Source organism: Haemaphysalis longicornis, unplaced genomic scaffold (assembly GCF_048455015.1).
Source record: "Haemaphysalis longicornis isolate Haplotype H1 unplaced genomic scaffold, Haemaphysalis longicornis Haplotype H1 scaffold_3, whole genome shotgun sequence".
Classification (NCBI taxonomy): Eukaryota; Metazoa; Arthropoda; class Arachnida; order Ixodida; family Ixodidae; genus Haemaphysalis; species Haemaphysalis longicornis.
This window is the reverse complement of record NW_027526335.1, coordinates 35,374,260-35,391,029: the sequence shown is the minus strand read 5'-3', so window position 1 is coordinate 35,391,029 and position 16,770 is coordinate 35,374,260. Positions and strand designations below refer to the sequence as shown.

Sequence of the window (16,770 nt, the reverse complement as noted above, 5' to 3'; positions counted from 1 at the left end):
CTTCGTACTATCACCGGACTTCCGAGGCATACTCGCATTGACGCTCTTGAACGAGCTGCCCCTGTCCCTCCAATGGAAGAGCTCCTTGCGGAAGCCGTGCAACAACATCGGTTTCGGCGGACACTAACACAACAGGGGACTGCACTCTGTGCGTGGGACGAACGTGTACCTCCAGTACTTCCATCGGCCTCACCACCCCCTCCCCCTTGGGTAAGCCTGCCTGTTACAGTTGCCCACCAACGAACCGGAATTCCGCGCTCCCGTCGTACCGCTCGTGAAAGGGCCCTTCAACGCGTCCTCGCAGCGAAATTGCCGGACGAGGTCGATATTTTCACGGATGCTAGCCTCTCCTCTTCCCATATGGGTCTGGCCTGGCGCTGCCCAGCTCGACCGGACCTGGACGGCTCCCTCACACGTCACGCTTGTAACTCGTCCCCCCTGGAAGCGGAACTCCAGAGCATCCTTAGCGCACTGGATCATCTGGCCTTCACCATTGCAAACCCGCCACCTCCACGCATCCGCATTCTCACAGACTCTCACCAAGCCCTCCAAGAGCTGCGCAAACCCTTCACCGATCATCCAACAGTGCACCGAATCCAACATATGACCGCCATTCTGTCGCGTAATGGGATCACTACCCGTTTGGCATGGGTTCCGGGTCACACAGATCCGGATGGGGGCAACCAGGCTGCACATGATGCAGCACGGGAGCGCCTTGATAGTACACCTCCCCTGGTTGACAACGCGTCGCCCTCCTTCCTCTGCCCTCGCCTTCAACTTGATCACGCACGCCAGGCACGGAAGTGCCGTCTTTCTTCCGTTACCCCTCCTGGCTACCTGGCTCTGGCTCCCCCGATGCCTCGCTCTGCGGAAGTATTCGTCAACAAAGCTAGAGCCAACGCAGCTCTCACACCCCACATCACAAGAAAATGGATTTACCCAACGGGGTCTCCACCTCCTTACTGTCCCCACTGCCGAATGACCGTATTCGCCACCCTTGACCACCTAATCTGGCGCTGCTCCGCGTTTTTGCTGTACCGGCCTATCCTCACCAATGCTATGCCTCCCGATGCCTCAGAAGATGATCCTCCATTTGAAGATCCGAATTTTATCAGAGCCCTTGGGCTGTTCGGCGTAGAGAGTGGTCTCTCAAGATTAGTGTAGAATCGGGCCTACTCCGGTCGTGAAAATCTCCTAATGGTAGATCTACACCTTAGCCTGACCTCCGCGGTCTGAAGGGAACCCCTGTGTCGTCTTCATGGACGCATCATCTTTTTAACTGGGCTACTCCCCCCTTCCCCTCCTTCCCCTACCCCTATTTTGGCCGCATGGCCTTCCCTCGCCTAATAAAGGACTACAACAACAACAACAATGTGTGCTCGTGTTGGGAGCGGAAGGAAGGGCACGTGCACGCACAGCTGGGCGTCGTGCCCGTTGTGCTGGTGGGAGATATAAACGCGGATGTCTTATGCTCGATTCGACCTGTCAGCTGTCCACTCTGGCAGAGCTGTTTGGGTTTGGGTTGGTGTGTTACACAGATGCCGGCGACGCGGGAGGGAAACAGACAGCCACATGTTGCGCGCTAAAATAAAGCTCGAGCCCTTCCAGGTTTTAACACGCTATAGGACGGGCGCTTGTCGTTCACTCAGAGGACGAAGAGCGGCAATTGAAGGAGCGTCGACCGAAAAGAAGCGCGATTTGGCTCGAGAGAGAGAGAGAGAGAAAGCACTTTATTCTGGAGCTGTTGGTTCAACGACGAGTGGTGACCAGCGCTTGGAGGGCGCCGGTGACCTGGGCTGCTCGTTCAGCGAGTCCTTGTTGGACCCGCGGATCCGAGCTGCCTAACGCCGCCTCCCAGTGGTCCACACAAGAGATGAGGGAATGAGTTTTGAGGGCATTGCCAAATTATTTGAGCAACTGTTTCGTGGGCTCCACAGTCGGGACATGAGGGAGAGGGAAATACAGATGGATAAATTGCGTGTATAGTCTGGCGCGACAGGAGAGGGTGTTGGTTTGGAGAAGGCGCCAGTACCGTTCCTCGGTAATAGAGAGTGACCAATGGGGTGGAGGGTAAGCCACTGCCGCCGCCGTTGTCGCCGCAAGTTCCAGATCGTCGAGTAGCTGTCAATCCTTCCCGGATGAACAGCAACTTGCTCGCTTGGAACGTCAAAGGGAGCCAATATTTCTTGTTCGCCTTTACGGGCTTTGAGAGCGACATTTTCGCAGGTGTGTTTGGCGTCGAAGCTCGCGAACATAACCGGTTGTTGTTTGTTTTTTGAGGGAAAGGAAAATGAAAGCAATTGCACTGTGGATATTTTTTAGCTCGGCACGGAGCGTAGTGACCTGTCCGGTATCCTCAGTGGTAGAGCGGATTGGGTCGGTGTGTCACACAAACAGTAAGAGGCCAACGACACGAGAGAAGGACAGACAGGCCCATGTTTGTCCGCTAGAACAAAGCTCGAGTCATTCAAAGTTTCATTCAGCTAACTTGGCTATGAATTATGCTCAATCGCAAACTACAGACAAACATGTTTTGTTTCGTGCACTCCGTGAACTGCGTTCAACTTCGCGGGTCATCCTTCTTCACAGAGTGGAAGGGCACAAATTTTAAGTGCAGAGCACTTTAGGGGCTTGCCTTGTCGTCGTAGCTCGTTCGCTGGACCCAAGTAGAGCCACACGGCGTTCTGTCGTCGCGGCGTCCCACAGAGGCTCTGATAGCCAAGCAGTTTATATGGTCATCAGCGTTCGAAACTCGTGAACCGCTGGCGCTTGTCATACCTCTCCCTGTTGTGTAGCGCAAAGAAAACAGCAGGTACGTTTGAGGCAAAATATACGGAATTTACCGCCAGCGCCCGCGTTCGTTTTGTTAGGAACGCTCGTTGGGTTGGTTTTTACGAAAGAAAGCGAAAAAAAAAAATTGGCCGCGTATCTGCTCCTTTCGTTGCAAATGACGTCAAAAGACGATAGTCTTTATCGGCTTTTGCGAAGTAAATGCCTCCCTTCGCTTTACCGCTCACCTCTCATGTTGTTCCTCTTGCGTCGCGCTCCTCCCAAGGTAAAGACGCCAAATGTTTGCTTAAATCATTTTAAATTTTGCGCGTTCCCCTGCTCCAAACCGGGTGTCTCGATGCGAACGCTGCCGTACGGCGAAGACGCACGTTAATCGAGGCACCCTACTTCAACGTTTATAGAACCGCGTTTCCCTACTCCACGTGCGTTGAAAGCAGAACGTGGAAACTATCTAGTGGAACCTTGCGTAACTGTTGCGGGTTGATTTCTTAAAATGGCGCCAGAAGCTATAGTGGCGCGGGCGACAGCAGGCGACGGCGGAGTGAATTCTTTTTCTGCAGTTGATGAAGTATTTAATTTCGCAAAAGTCAAGCATGTTTGAATTTTTATAAAGGAACACTGCAAATATCACTCCTGTATTGATTTGTTGTCTCATAATTGCGTAATGTCTTGTTCTTCTTCAACAATGTTGACAAGTATGAACATCACACCGGACCAAGACGGGTAGATTTAGCTGTGACTATATAGGACTATTGCGCAGGCATTCTTTTGCTTTGGCCGGGTGGCTGAATCGAGTCACAGACAGACAGACGGACAGACATAGAGACATACAGACAGACCAAAATTTCTGGGTTTAAGTAGCCCAAGAAAGACTATCGTCTTTAAAAAGTGACAGTGCAACGCCGGCACGTGCGGGAGGACAAGCGAACACAAAAAAACTCCCACCTCCCCTCGCGGGAACCTCTGTGTAGATGCGACGCATAGGCGGAGCGCCGAAGGGACCGCGTTTTATAGCGCGCATAACGTTGAGGGGACTGCGTAAGCCGGTCCCAGTCGATGACGACGTTGGCGTACTTGTAAAGCGGCGTGGACTCTAGGTGTTTGAGCCAAGCGTGGATGTTGCTTCTCCGGAGAACGGCCCACCGGTTATATGCGCAGCGCGCCCGAAGGAGAGGAAACCGCGGAAGAGAGAGTACTGCACATGCGCCGGCCCCAGCGCGCCTGTCGCGGCTATGACGCAACGTACCACGGCTATGACGCAACACAATCCACTTTAATTCAATCCAAGCCAAGCCAATCTAATCTAAGCCAATCCAATCGAATTCAATCCAATGCCCCTCGCGAGAGAGTGTTCGCTATCGGAGAGGATAGGGGGTGAGCGGCGGAGAGCGCAGCTGACGCGGCGAGGAGAATGGGGGAGGGGTGGACAACGCCGACGACGACGACGACGCCGGAGGGACAAGGCGAGTGAATCAGATGCTCTGCATCTAAAAAGAATAGAACAGGCGCAGTTCCAGGCAGGGGGCGCGTAAGCACTGCGAAGGCCGGAAATTTGAATTGCATTGGGTAGTAGCAGTGAACGGATAATGGCGCTACAGCCCATTATGGCGAATCACTGCTCTGCACTTGCGACAGCTTTCACGTTGAGTGGAATGTCTTTAATTTTTGTGTTATTAGGAGAGCACAATAAACTTGTGCTCCAATATAGAGCGCTCCAATAAACTTTTTATATTTCTACTTTTTGACACTTACCTCAACGTCGTCTGCTCAGCATGCAAGCTCGACTTTTCTTTTTTCGTTAACTCGTGTTCGGTTTCCCAGTCTGCGGATGAATTACACTGCACGCGATGCCTCAAAATTGTTGGTGCATGGGTGCCGCTTTGAAAGTGGGATGCCTCAAAAAACACGAAACTTTGCTACCGTGAACTGCCGTCCAAAGTAAACCTTCCGAATGCTGGCTGCGGAACATTTTCCCGACAAGGGAAGCTGGCGGCATCCAAGATCCAGGAACGTGGTGTGTTCGCTTCACTTCACCGCTGACGATTACAAGTATATAGAAAGGAACGCAAGTTGCTGCTTCCAGTAGCCATGCCGACTCGGTTTCCGTCCTACCCATCCTACATATTGTAGTTTCGTTCCAAGGGGGCAAAACTGCTGCTTTGCGCCCCACGTGATCCATTCACACAAACTAGACTTTCAAATTTCAGGGGAACCAGGGTCAGTGGCAGAAGGGAAAAAGGCAAAACGCCTTCGTCTAGAACAAACCGACGTTTAACGCGCAGTCAGTGGATAACAGACACAAGAAAACGTAGCTTCGGGCGCGTATTTCGATGGTGCGGAACACTTGTAAAGTGGATTGAAAAGTGAAGGTTCCACACGAAATTTCACCTGGTTGTGTGTACTGCAAAGGCGAAAAGAAACCCACACCGTCTCGAAGTGAAAGTGCAGAGACGAACCGAGTGCTTGCGAAAACTTCAGGAACCTGTGATGAATTCAGATCAAAACTTCAGCAATATGGGGAGAACCGATGCTGGGCAAGCTCTAAAAACCCTTTCAGGATCCGTGCAGGGAGGAGATGGGAATGCGAAATTTGCCATGGAACAGATCATCAACTTTGATAAGGTGCGGCCGACTTGGCAGGAGCCTGCGCTGTGGGCACGTGTGTTGTGGAAAGCGACATCGTCCTTAATAGGATTAACAGGTACCTCGAAGATAACGAGGTTTACCCGTTCAACATGATTGGCTTCCGAGTTGGACTGTCGACGCAGGATGCCATGAAACTAATCAACTATCAGATCGTGGACGTCCGTTCCAGGGACGTAAGGGTTCTGCTCGACCTGGAACTCGAGAAGGCTTTCGATAACGAGCTCCACACCTTCGTCGTCAAAGCAATTTCGGACCTGGGTCTGGGTTCCAGATTCCACAGTTACGTTATCTCTTTTCTAACTGACCGGAAGGCCAAGCTTCGCATTGGAGTCTTCCGCTCCGGCGATGTGCCCCTCGGAGTACTAGGAGTACTCCTCAGGGCGCCGTAATCTCCCCCACGCTGTTTAACATCTGTATGATTGTCCTTTCGGAGAGGTTGGCATGAGCCGAGGGCGTCAAGCATACCACCATCTACGCCGGCGACATCACCAACTGGTGCTCCGGCGGCTGCGAGGGAAGAGTTGAAGAAGCTATGCAGGAGGCGATCGATGTGACCGAACAGTACCTCCGCCCCACCGGACTTCGGTGCTCCCCCGCTAAGTCGGAGCTTCTGCTTTACAGAAAAGAGAAGGGGGGCAGACCCAAAGACTGGAAGCCAGTCTCCGAAAGCAACATCACTCTTCGCACTAGTGACGGGGGGCTGATACCCAGGGTCGACGTCATTCGGGTCCTGGGAAGGTTTGTCGAATTCAATGGCAGGATTGTAACGGCTCTCCGCAAAATCATCGAAAAGATTGAAAGCGCTTTCCACCTCGTTCGCAGAATTGCAAACCGACACCGAGGCATGAAGGAGGACAATCTCGAGGACAATCTCCTCAGACTGATCAATGCCTTCGTAGTGTGCCCCTTCACGTACACGATTTCCATGCACAACTGGCTCAGAGCGGAACAAGACAAGCTCAACGCTCTCATCCGTAAAGTAGTCAAAAGGGGGCGATGAGGCGCGCCGTAGTGGAGGGCTCCGGATTAATTTCGACCACCTGGGGATCTTTAACGTGCGCCGAAATCTCGAACACATGGGCGTTTTCGCTCTTCGCCTCCACCAGAAAAGCAAGTGCATTGTCGCAGTCGCCGCAATATCACTTTTCGGGGAATCTTTCCTGATTGCGCAATGCCTGAATGACTGCTGAGGTTTCGACCGAGTCAAATGCTTTCTCATAATCTATTGAGTATACTCCGTGCACTTCGCTATCACCCGACTGGTCGTGTGAGTACGGTCCATTGTTGAATAGCCTTTACGAAACCCTGCTTGTTCATTAGGTTGACTGAAATATAAGGTTGCAGAAATTCTGTTAGCGATTACCTTGGTAAGTACCTTGTAGACGACTGACAGTGAGCTGATCGGCTTGTAATTTTCAAGTCCTTCATGTCACATGTATATAAATTAGGATGGTGTTCGCGTTCTCTCAAGATTCTGGTACACTCGCGGTCATTAGGCATTGTGTATACAGGATTGCCAATTTTGTAGCGTAAGCTACACTGGCCGAGGTTGAGCGGTTTTGCGTGTGCCATGAAGGGCCATGAACGGGACATCCTAACATGCCGCTACTACGGGTGTCATTGATACCTTTGCGGGCAGCATCGGAATACCAGAAGCCTCAGACCTACTATATAATCCGGATACTCCAGATACCTGTGCCCATATCAGTAGATGCCTCTCTTCGTGGCACAGGTACGTTACAAAGCTCACGTTTCAATGGAACTTCAGTGCCGGAGAAAAATCTTGTGCTATGTCGCGATTCGTGCATCAAACCTGAGCGCGCACCGTTTCTTCCTGCAGCAGACGCGCTCTTCGGATTTCGCCTACCCTGAGTGGTGTGCTAGTCTCGGTCGGTCAGCCGCGTCGTCTTCACCTGTAAGCTAACGTGTCGTTGAGCAGTGAGGGGAGGCACGACAAGGTTGCATCGTGAAATTATAGTCGCTGCAGTGCCGTGGACAGCGGGACCTAAGCGGGCCCGCCCATCTCGCTCTGCAGCAAACCCGCATGGGCACCGGGGCAAAGCAGCTGCTGGGGTGCCAAAAGCGCTCATGTTTTGGTGGAGGGAAAAGAATTGACGTGTCGCTCTCTTGCTCGCTGCAGGCCGGCCGGCGTGAAGGGCGGTCGCCGGCGGTCGTCGCCCAGCGGGACCTTCCGGGGCACGCTCAGGGATCCCCCGGGACATCGCTGAAACCACACGGTGAGTGGCCGCCGCCTCCGCAAGGAGCTCCCTGCACTCGGGCTGGGGCACGAGCGCCTGCGTCGAGGCGACGTCATTGACCGCCCCGGCGAGATAAAGTGCAGGGACGCCATTGTCTTTGAGGGCGACTTTTGCGGCCGCATATCTCTAATGTCATGGGTATTTATCGATTAAGCTAGTACCAGATAGAAACAAGTCTTACTTGCGGCTGAACTTGAAGCCATGCAGTGCGCAGCTTAAATGCTAGACGTCGAGACGCTCATAGTTCATCTGTAATGCGTGGTGCTACCGAAAACGCCATGCGCCGTTCGCGGCCGCCGCGCCAACCACCGCGGCGAGGGACGCAGTGCGCTCGCTTAGCCTGGAACACTAAACTTTCGCGCCCTTCACGCCATGGTAACTGTCACCTTTCTGTTTGTTCGCTATAAGCGTGCCAGCAATCCGTTAAACTTGGCCCTGTGGACTTGCACGTGTGTGCATGTCGCAGCCGACGTGAGCAGAAAGGAAGCCGCGCTTTCGAACGGATTCCTGACACGACCAGGGGTAAAAACATCTTTATTGAGCAATCAAGGGAAGGGAAAAGGGATGTGGTCAGCCTCCTGTGCCCAAGAGGCCGCGGGCCTGCGCCGAATCCAGGACGAGTTGATGATCCGGTGCCGAGCTGGTCAGCGCAGACTCCCACTGCTCAAGGGAAGGGGAGTGGGGACATGAATACACAATGTGGTAGGTTGTGAGAGGGGTGTCACATTGTGGGCAGTTGTGGGGAAAAAGGGACAGCGCAGACTCCCACTGCTCAAGGGAAGGGGAGTGGGGACATGAATACACAATGTGGTAGGTTGTGGGAGGGGTGTCACATTGTGGGCAGTTGTGGGGAAAAAGGGACAGAGATATGTGGGAGAGGATAGCATGGTTGTAGAAAGTTTCTGTTCGTTGACGCCGATACATGTAATCTTGGCGAGAGACTGTGGTGTGGGGAAGGAGTTGAAATTACTGGATGATCGATCGATGAAGATGTTGATTTTGAAGATGGCTCGCTAATCGAAGGCACATAGCATAGTTATTTACACTTTACTACAATATTTACAGCTAAGTTTCAACAGACATCGCAGTACCATTGCTCGAGGAGAGCTCGAGACGAGCCCGCATCAAGCGGGCTTCATCAAGCGGGCTCCCTCCTCCCTCTTTACAACAAACACCTTGGTTTTATTTAAAAAGCCACGCCTCCAAGGATGGCGCAACCAAAGAGACAGAGTAGGACACACAATGAAAATATCTGGCCATTCATAGGCCACACAGCCGCCACAGGCGGAGTTCATAATTAAGCAACTGGCCCACTCCTCGTCCCAAACTCCTTTCCCATTCCCGCGCAAACTAGACGTCAATACTCAGAAACAATTCGCACCAGAAGCCGTGAGACGAAAAACAAACTAACCAAGTCTGACGCGTTGTTACACCGATTTCGGAAGTGGCCTCAAAGGTTCCGACATGGCCTGCACTCCCCGAACCGCACATGCCAACAAATGCCTGCGGCGTGTCGCCGCCGCCGCACCATGCCCGTCTCCGCGGCCAACGGTTCTGAAAATTTATGTCCAGTTGTCGCTCCGTTTCCGGTCATCCCCGAATTACCCATTTCAAAGCAAAACAGAGCGTGATACAGTTTCAAAGAAAGCCGTCACCGCCGCTGCCGCCGCTTTGACATTTCGCGTCTTCGTGACAAGTCCACCCAGCGATTTATGACCCGGCCGCTGCGCTGCCGCTACCGGTCCCGCGCCGCAGCCTGGACACTCAACGCGCCCGGTGTGAAACCACATGGCCCTCGCCCCTCGCATGCTTCCTAGAATTAGGGCCAACCGATTCCCAGTTGCCGCCGAAGCGTGTCCGCCGCCCCGAGAAAAAAAAAAGCACTCGAAGGAAGTTAGCACTTCCATCTGCGGCGCGTCGCGCTCTCTCAGCTCCTCCAGGCTGGCTAGTTGACAGTCCGAGCCTCTGCGAAAATGAAGAAAAACAAACGTTACAGGCCAGTTTTAGAAATTAGGTGAAGCAACTCCCAAAATTAACAGAAGGGTATGTTCTTCTGACTTCTTCTGACGAGGATGGAGCTGTATATCCAGCGGATTTAGAATTGGTTGGTTAGAGTTTAGGCGCCCGGCGGTGTCGGTCCTTGCGGATGGGACGGGTGAGGAGAGCGCAGGCTGCGGCATGGGCCGCCTCATTCCCTGCAAGGCCAGCATGGCCTGGGCTCCAGATGATCGACACTTCATTTTTCTCATGAAGGGGTTGCAGCACGTGGAGGGCTTGGGGTGGTGCAAGGCCAGCTTGATACAGACGACAGGCTTGTTGGGAGCCCGTAATGATGGTCAAGTATGGTTGATGCCGATGTGTGGTAGTAGCATGGGCGATGACAAGCGCTTCGGCTGAGGTGACGGGCAGATTTTGATAGGTGACGGCTGTGGCGAGGTGTCCATTCTAGCCCACGGTAACTAGAGTGGTGCGCATGCGGTCGGGAGTTTGAGCAATGTCCGTATATCGTGTTTGGGAGTCGGCGCCGTAGCGTTTGTCGAGCATCTTCACCCGGGCGTCGCGACGTCCCCAATTGAAGGAAGGGTGCATGTGCTTAGTTACCCGGCTAGTCTTCAGGCGCTGACGAATGGACAGGGGAATGAGTTGGAGTTGTGTTGAGGAAAGGGGGTGGGCCGGTCAATGTTTTGGAGAACGCGTCTACCTGAGGGAGTGAGGGCTAGGCGACGGAAGTGGGACGTGCTCTGTGCTAGCTCACTGACCGTGTTGTGCAGGCCAAGGTAAAGCAGACGCTCATTGGATGTGTAAGTTAGGAGTCCAAGGACAGCTTTGTAAGTTTTCCGGATTGGAGCATCGAGCTTGTTGGCTTCCTGGGGTTTTAGGTTGACAAAAGGAGTTCCATAGGTTATGCGGCTGACCAGCAGTGCTTGGACCATGTGGCAGATGTCTTGTTCTTTGAGGCCGTGAGTTGATCCCCGTATCCTTCGTATTGAGAGAGCTGTGTGACCGTTTTGTGTAGCTGAGGCAGCAGGATGGCGCCGGGACCATCGTAGTGGATAGGCACACCCAATGTACGGAGGGTGGAAACTTGGGGAACGAGGGAGCCCTGGATGGTAACTTGCGGATAGGGAGTAGCCACACCCAATGTACGGAGGGTGGAAACTTGGGGAACCAGAGAGCCCTGGATGGTAACTTGCGGATCGGGAGTAGCCACAGCAAGCCGACCTCGTGTGCGGGCGCGAAAGACTAGGATGGCCGATTTGTTATGTTCGCATGTCAAACTTCTGGGGGAGAGGTAGTCGACAGTTGTGTCGATCGCTTGTTGGAGAGCGTCTTGTTGCGCACCGCTGGAGCCCTGCATTGCCCAAATGGTCAGACCGTCCGCGTAAAGATCGTGTCGCAGGCCGGGGATATCTTGTAGGTGAGTCGGAAGGTGAAAGAGGGTAATATTAAACAACAATAGAAATAACGGACCCTTGGGGGGTACCCTTGGCCGGCGTGTAGAAGGTGGAGAATCGGAGGGGCCCAAGTTGCAGTGTTGCGGTCCGGCTTCCGAGAAAAGCTTTTAGACCGGCAGAAAAAAAAATACTCAAAACATGGCTCGCGCGCGATGGACTGGTGAGTCGTGCGCCTACTACGCGGCAGATCTAATTTCATTCAAAAGGAATGACGTCAGCTGCTAATGCGGTTTGGCCGCGCAGATCCACACGGCGAGATATACATGTCATTTGATAGTGACATCAGTGACGATTAGCTAACTCATGTAATTGAAAGATAGTAGTGTAAATGTATCCAATTATGTTTTACGCCGTTTTGATACTTTTAAAACAAAACATTTTTGCAAATCAGAAAAAAAACTACCACTGTTCTCGGTGACATACTCAGACATCAGAACCCTAGGCAAGCAAGCAACAAGCGCGTATTTGGGTAGCAGCACCGGCAGAGCATTGCGAAGGTGGCAGACTAATCAAACGCACCCTGTATACGTCAAGTGCTAAGATAGAGCTGGGTTGAGTCTTACTCAGGTTGTCGGTAAGGAACTCTTTTAGTTGTAAGTGAACGCCTTTGTTCGACAAGTGAGGTCTGAAACCAAACATTGTATGTGGCAGTGCATGTAACGATGTGCTCGAACAACTTGCCTATGCACGATGTTAAAGCGATAGGGCGCATTTTCGAGCCTTCGAGCCCCCCTGGGTATACGTCGCTTCTGAGTAATCCGAGCCATTCTCTGCTTCCGAGTCCGACTAGGCTTTTGGCGTCGATACCTGTGCAGCAGGCCTCTTCGGGCTTCCCAGAGGTGGTCGAGGTGGCTGTGGTGGTGGAACTTTATTTATCCAAAGGTGTATAGAAAGAGGCGCCTAGTCGACGGCCAGGAGCCCGTGGGCCCTAGCGGCGAGTTCGGCCAGCTGGATCACACTCTTGCACTTGTGGGTCGGAGCTGAGCAGCAGACTCCCAGATCTGACTCGCACCTACCAATACATTGCCAATTTCCTTACTGGCCGCACGGCCTCTCAGACCAAGACATGGAATCGAGGTACGTTCGTAGTGTGTGGGCCTGTCGTAGCTCGTATAGGCGCTGCGACCACAACTGGATGCTCGCCGTTGGTGACGGTAGGAGGTCCTGTCGGAAATTGGGCCAGTTGGCGAGTTTGGCAGTTACGATTCGGCGCCGACCTGCTGGGTGCGGGAGTGCGAGTTTGACGATGAGGTGTTCGCTGCCGGGAGCATCAGGCAGGGTCTCCCAGTTTAGTTGAGGCGCGGTTCGGGCTAAAGTAGACGGTCAGGAAGGGTGTCCCTCGTACACTAGTGCCCGTGCACGTCGGCACAGTTAGGTTGTTGCATGCATACAGCTATACGGTTACGTATCATGTAGAAGGGTTGTGCCCTTTTCGGAAGCATCCCAATGTTGCATTCTTAGCAGGAGTACTGGGTTGTTGCCTGCATGTTTTTCTTCTTGTTGAAGTAGGTTTTCCATGGATGGCGGCGGTGGGCTGTAGGCATTAATGATAAAAATCTAGGCGGGACGGTTTTTGTTAGGGTATTTCTACGAAGACACGACTCAGCTGAGAGGTCAGCATTATCGCTTGGGCAGTGATAAGGTTGCGATTGACGAAAACTGTCGCTGTGGTTGATGGAGGAGTCGTAACCCCTTAGAGTAACGCATGGGGGAGGGGTCTCTGCTGTAAGGCAATGACATCGGGGATGGCTGTTGTTGTTAGGAGGTGGAAGGCCCTTTTACGCAGCAATTTTATTGGTTGACGTCTAGGGGTGGAGACCCGTTGTTGCTGGATTTCTGCCGTGGCAGTGATTAATTTGGACGTTAGCAGTAAAGATTACACAGAGGACAGCTTTGGCGGTGAATTGAGCCTCCAGCGATGCCCGTACCTGGTACTGCATAGGCGAGGGGGTATAAGGGTAGGCGAGGGTGGTGTGATGGTGCACGACGCCTCAACAGCATCTAACCGTGCTACCAGTGCACGGTTCATGCTGTTGGAGGTTTCGCATTATGCCATCAACGCGGGTATCTCCTGAAACCGTGCAATCGAGGGAGGGGGAGTCTGTATGATTGACTGTGAGAGGGAGTTGGAGTAGTGGGATTTTGTGTGGTGAGCAACAACAGCTCACCTGTCTGCCGTTGGCAGTCGCGGCGGCGGTCCGTGCACCCGCCTGGGTAGTTGGAACGCCGTGGACAGTCCCTGCCCGCCGTTATGTGAGGTTGGGTGACACGTGGGGTTACACTCGTGTTCGAGAGTTGCGTCATTCTAGTCTGGCCGCAGTTGGTGCACCGTGTGTTCCCATGAGGTGCCCCACCTGTTCGCCTTGGAATGCAAGCAGCGCCGACCGAGCCTGGCCATGCGTGCGTGCGTGCAGCACAAGTGGCTTCTAGAAATCCGAGCAGGAGCTTGCTCCGAGTCGCGCATCAGCCCGCGGCACGTATCGGGATACCGATCGTAGCCTTTGCGTGGTTTGGGTGCGAGGGGGCTCGCGACGATCGCATTCGGTGCAGCTTGCAGCACCTGCAGCGTGACGATATTGCGGATCCTGGCCAGTGGAATTTCCCCCTTCCCAGCAAGTGCCGCGGTCAGCTCGTGGGTGGCTATATACTTTGGCTGCACTCAGTCCTGTATACGTAATACAATTGCCGGGGGGTAGCCGCGGGTTTGGTTGCTGCTTCGGCCTCAGTGACACGGCCGGACGCGGTGCCGGCTCTTGGGTTGCCGGGGCGGGAGAATTGCTCTTCGTACGGACTGCATCCACCCAGAGGTTTTCAGGACGAAGCGTCTTCTCGCTTAAAGGGTCCACCTCTGTGTTGGTAGCAGGGACTGGGAATAGGAACTTGTTACATAATGCTTGCGCTGCAAGGACTACACGGACGCGGAGACGAGGAAACAACACGAAAGGGAAGGCGCACCGGAGGCCTACAATGTAGGCCTCGCGCCGTTGTCGCGGGTGGAGGACTTCAGAAGGTCGTATCTCACGAAATTTCAAGGCCCGTGGTCGGTCATGCTGTCAAAGTGTAGCGAAAAAACCGGCGTCCGTAGCGACAGAAAATAACATCCTTGGGAGGCGTTTTATATCAAGAGGTGTTGCACGGCACTAAGGAGAGCCAGTACACCACTGCAGATGAAGGGAAACAAGCCGCGAAATTCACCATCGCCCTCAACCCTCCCATTACACGGCAGCGTGCACGAACAGCGGCGCAAAGCGTAGAAGACAGATCGAGGCAGCAAGACTGCTAGAACTTCTTTTTTCTATTTTACATTAGGCTGTTTATAACTAAAGGAGTCCCGCGCATTTTTTGCTCTGCGTCTTCAAAAAACTCCTTGCGGCCAAGCCAACTTTATTTATGCACTTGCCGTGCCGCCGAAGGAGGCGCCCGCCGGGCAGAATGTGTCACTCTGACGGATGAGCACACGACAGAAAAACAGAAAGACTCTATTTCACTTTCTTTGTATCGCCGTAATGGAGAGAGCCCAGATGGCGTCGAAAATCTCCCGGGCGTGCCGGGCACCACGAACGGATACCACCCCCTTCCTCCGAATCCAGAGATTGAATGACATCGATGAAGGGCCAGTCGCGGCACGACTATATAGGCCTCCTGCGCTGGAGTTTTGGCGACACGCAGCGCCCCTAGTGGCCGACGCCTCTGGGTAGTACAAAAGCAGACGACCCTCGCCGCCCTGCATGCGTTTTCAATTACTAGGCAGAGTGAAACTTGGTGGTACTTAATTTAATCGCTCTGTGGCGCGTTTAAATGACTGCATACAGTATGAAATAGCCCTTAGAGTAGTTGTAGAGGCTAAAAAAATAATATCTGCTGAAACAAGCCGATTTATCGGCTTTCTTTTCAGCGAGCTGTCGTGGTCGTCGCGGCGTGGGACAGTATCGCCAGGTCGGGTGGTCTAACTTCCTGGCGACGATTACCGTTCTTCTTGCGTGTGGTCGACGAACGAAAGTTCACGAGTAGCATAAACACGGAACGGTGCTCATCCTATAGCCTGAGGTAACTGGAAAATGTTGCTTCAGCGGGAGCATGCAAGCGAACGCAAGAATTGCGCAGCCGACTCAGCTGACACTGCTGGCCTGGCACCGCCTTTGAAACTAGTGGAAAATTTGTTTCGTATTTTCGCAAACTAAATGACTCTTGCGTAACATTTTACGCCGCACGATTTACGAATGGCAGGGTACATGTATACTAGCGAGTAGGTGGGGCAATAGCGCCAAATAAACAAATTAAGCGCTATTAAAGGACGCAAAACATGCAAGAAATCATACGCCCGCTGCCTGCAGAGATGTGTACTTCTATAACATCACATAACACAGCCGCATACACGGCGCGGGGCCCCGAATATTTACATACGATCACAAATGACTGTGTTGGTTTTCTAGGGCAGGGGTCGTCGAACCTGAACGCGGACAGACCAGTTTTGACTTCAAATGGAGTTAGACAGCGAGGCAAGAACAGAGAATTGGCGTCCTCCAGTTGAATTGCCCCCCCATCTTCACACTTCGCCAGATTATTGTCAAATATTATGAGAATCTCGCTGAATTTTTTCTCTTTGCATTCAAAGCCCCTCTCCTCCTCCCACCCATTTTGCCGTCCAGCCCTTGCGGTGTCGGCTGCATGGAACTCGGCCGTTGCTCATTTCTAGGCTATTAAGTGCGAACTGGGAATGTATGCTGCAAGAGCGTAAGAAAGTAAAGTGAGAGCAAACAAGGAAAGCAAGCCGCCTCTTAGTTCGCCCGACCACTTTGTTTTACTGCTACTAATTTCGGAATCGTAAAACAGATTTCACGCTTCTGTCGGTCGCGGCATTTTGTCACTGAGACACGCAACAAAACGGCAAGCTAACGCTGCACCATGTATTCGTAACGGCGACGCAAACGAACACTGTTTAATGAAAGTGCACGCAAGAGCGGCACACCGCAGCAGGCGAGCCTGCGGTCCGCCGTACTCGCTGGCTTTTAAGCGCGATCATCGCCGATTGCGTCACTCTTCTTTTTTGATCGGCTGTTTTTGAGAAGTCTTTGTCACGTAGAGTATTAGTTTAAACTAGAAATTTCACTTAAAATTTCCCTTCGTACGACCATCGATCGGTGAACCTGCGAGTAGCAGACGCCGTCACGGTCCCGGCACTTTCGTCGGCGCTGTAAACGTGTTTAGCGCTGCAAAGCTTTTTTACCTAATGCCAAGTTGATCGCTGAAATAGATCGGACGCGTCGGGGATGAGCTGGTGACCACGTCACAAAATAATCGGGAGCTTCGAGCTCATTTTGCTTCTGTCAACACGGGATCCTATGGGACCCGCACAGCTTTGTACTACCCGGAAGTACTGCCCGGAAGCCGCTTGCGCAGCGCCCCCTGGGCAGCGCAGGAGGCCTATAGACAAGGGTTGTGCTTTGTTCGAAATTCTGTGTCACCCCAGGTTTGCTGGTCATCCACCTCTCACGCAGTGGAATGGCTTATGATCTCCCTCTACGTTTACGTTCCCACTTTACACGAAAGAAAAAATTGGGGCAGCTTCGCACTGGTGGCCCGAAGTCTGGGCAAACAGCGAAGCTGGCGGCCCCACGTGG

General features: G+C 52.9%; 1 protein-coding gene across 2 annotated transcripts in view; it reads left to right on the top strand.

The window, feature by feature from the left end:
* The window catches only part of LOC144174273 (uncharacterized), a 299,423-nt gene that overhangs the window by 63,974 nt on the left and 218,679 nt on the right, over window positions 1-16,770 (top strand). For both annotated transcript variants that reach the window (XM_077702880.1, XM_077702883.1), the window contains exon 2: window positions 7,577-7,673. The gene's annotated coding sequence lies outside the window, so the exon portion shown is untranslated. The remainder of the gene's footprint in view (window positions 1-7,576; window positions 7,674-16,770) is intronic.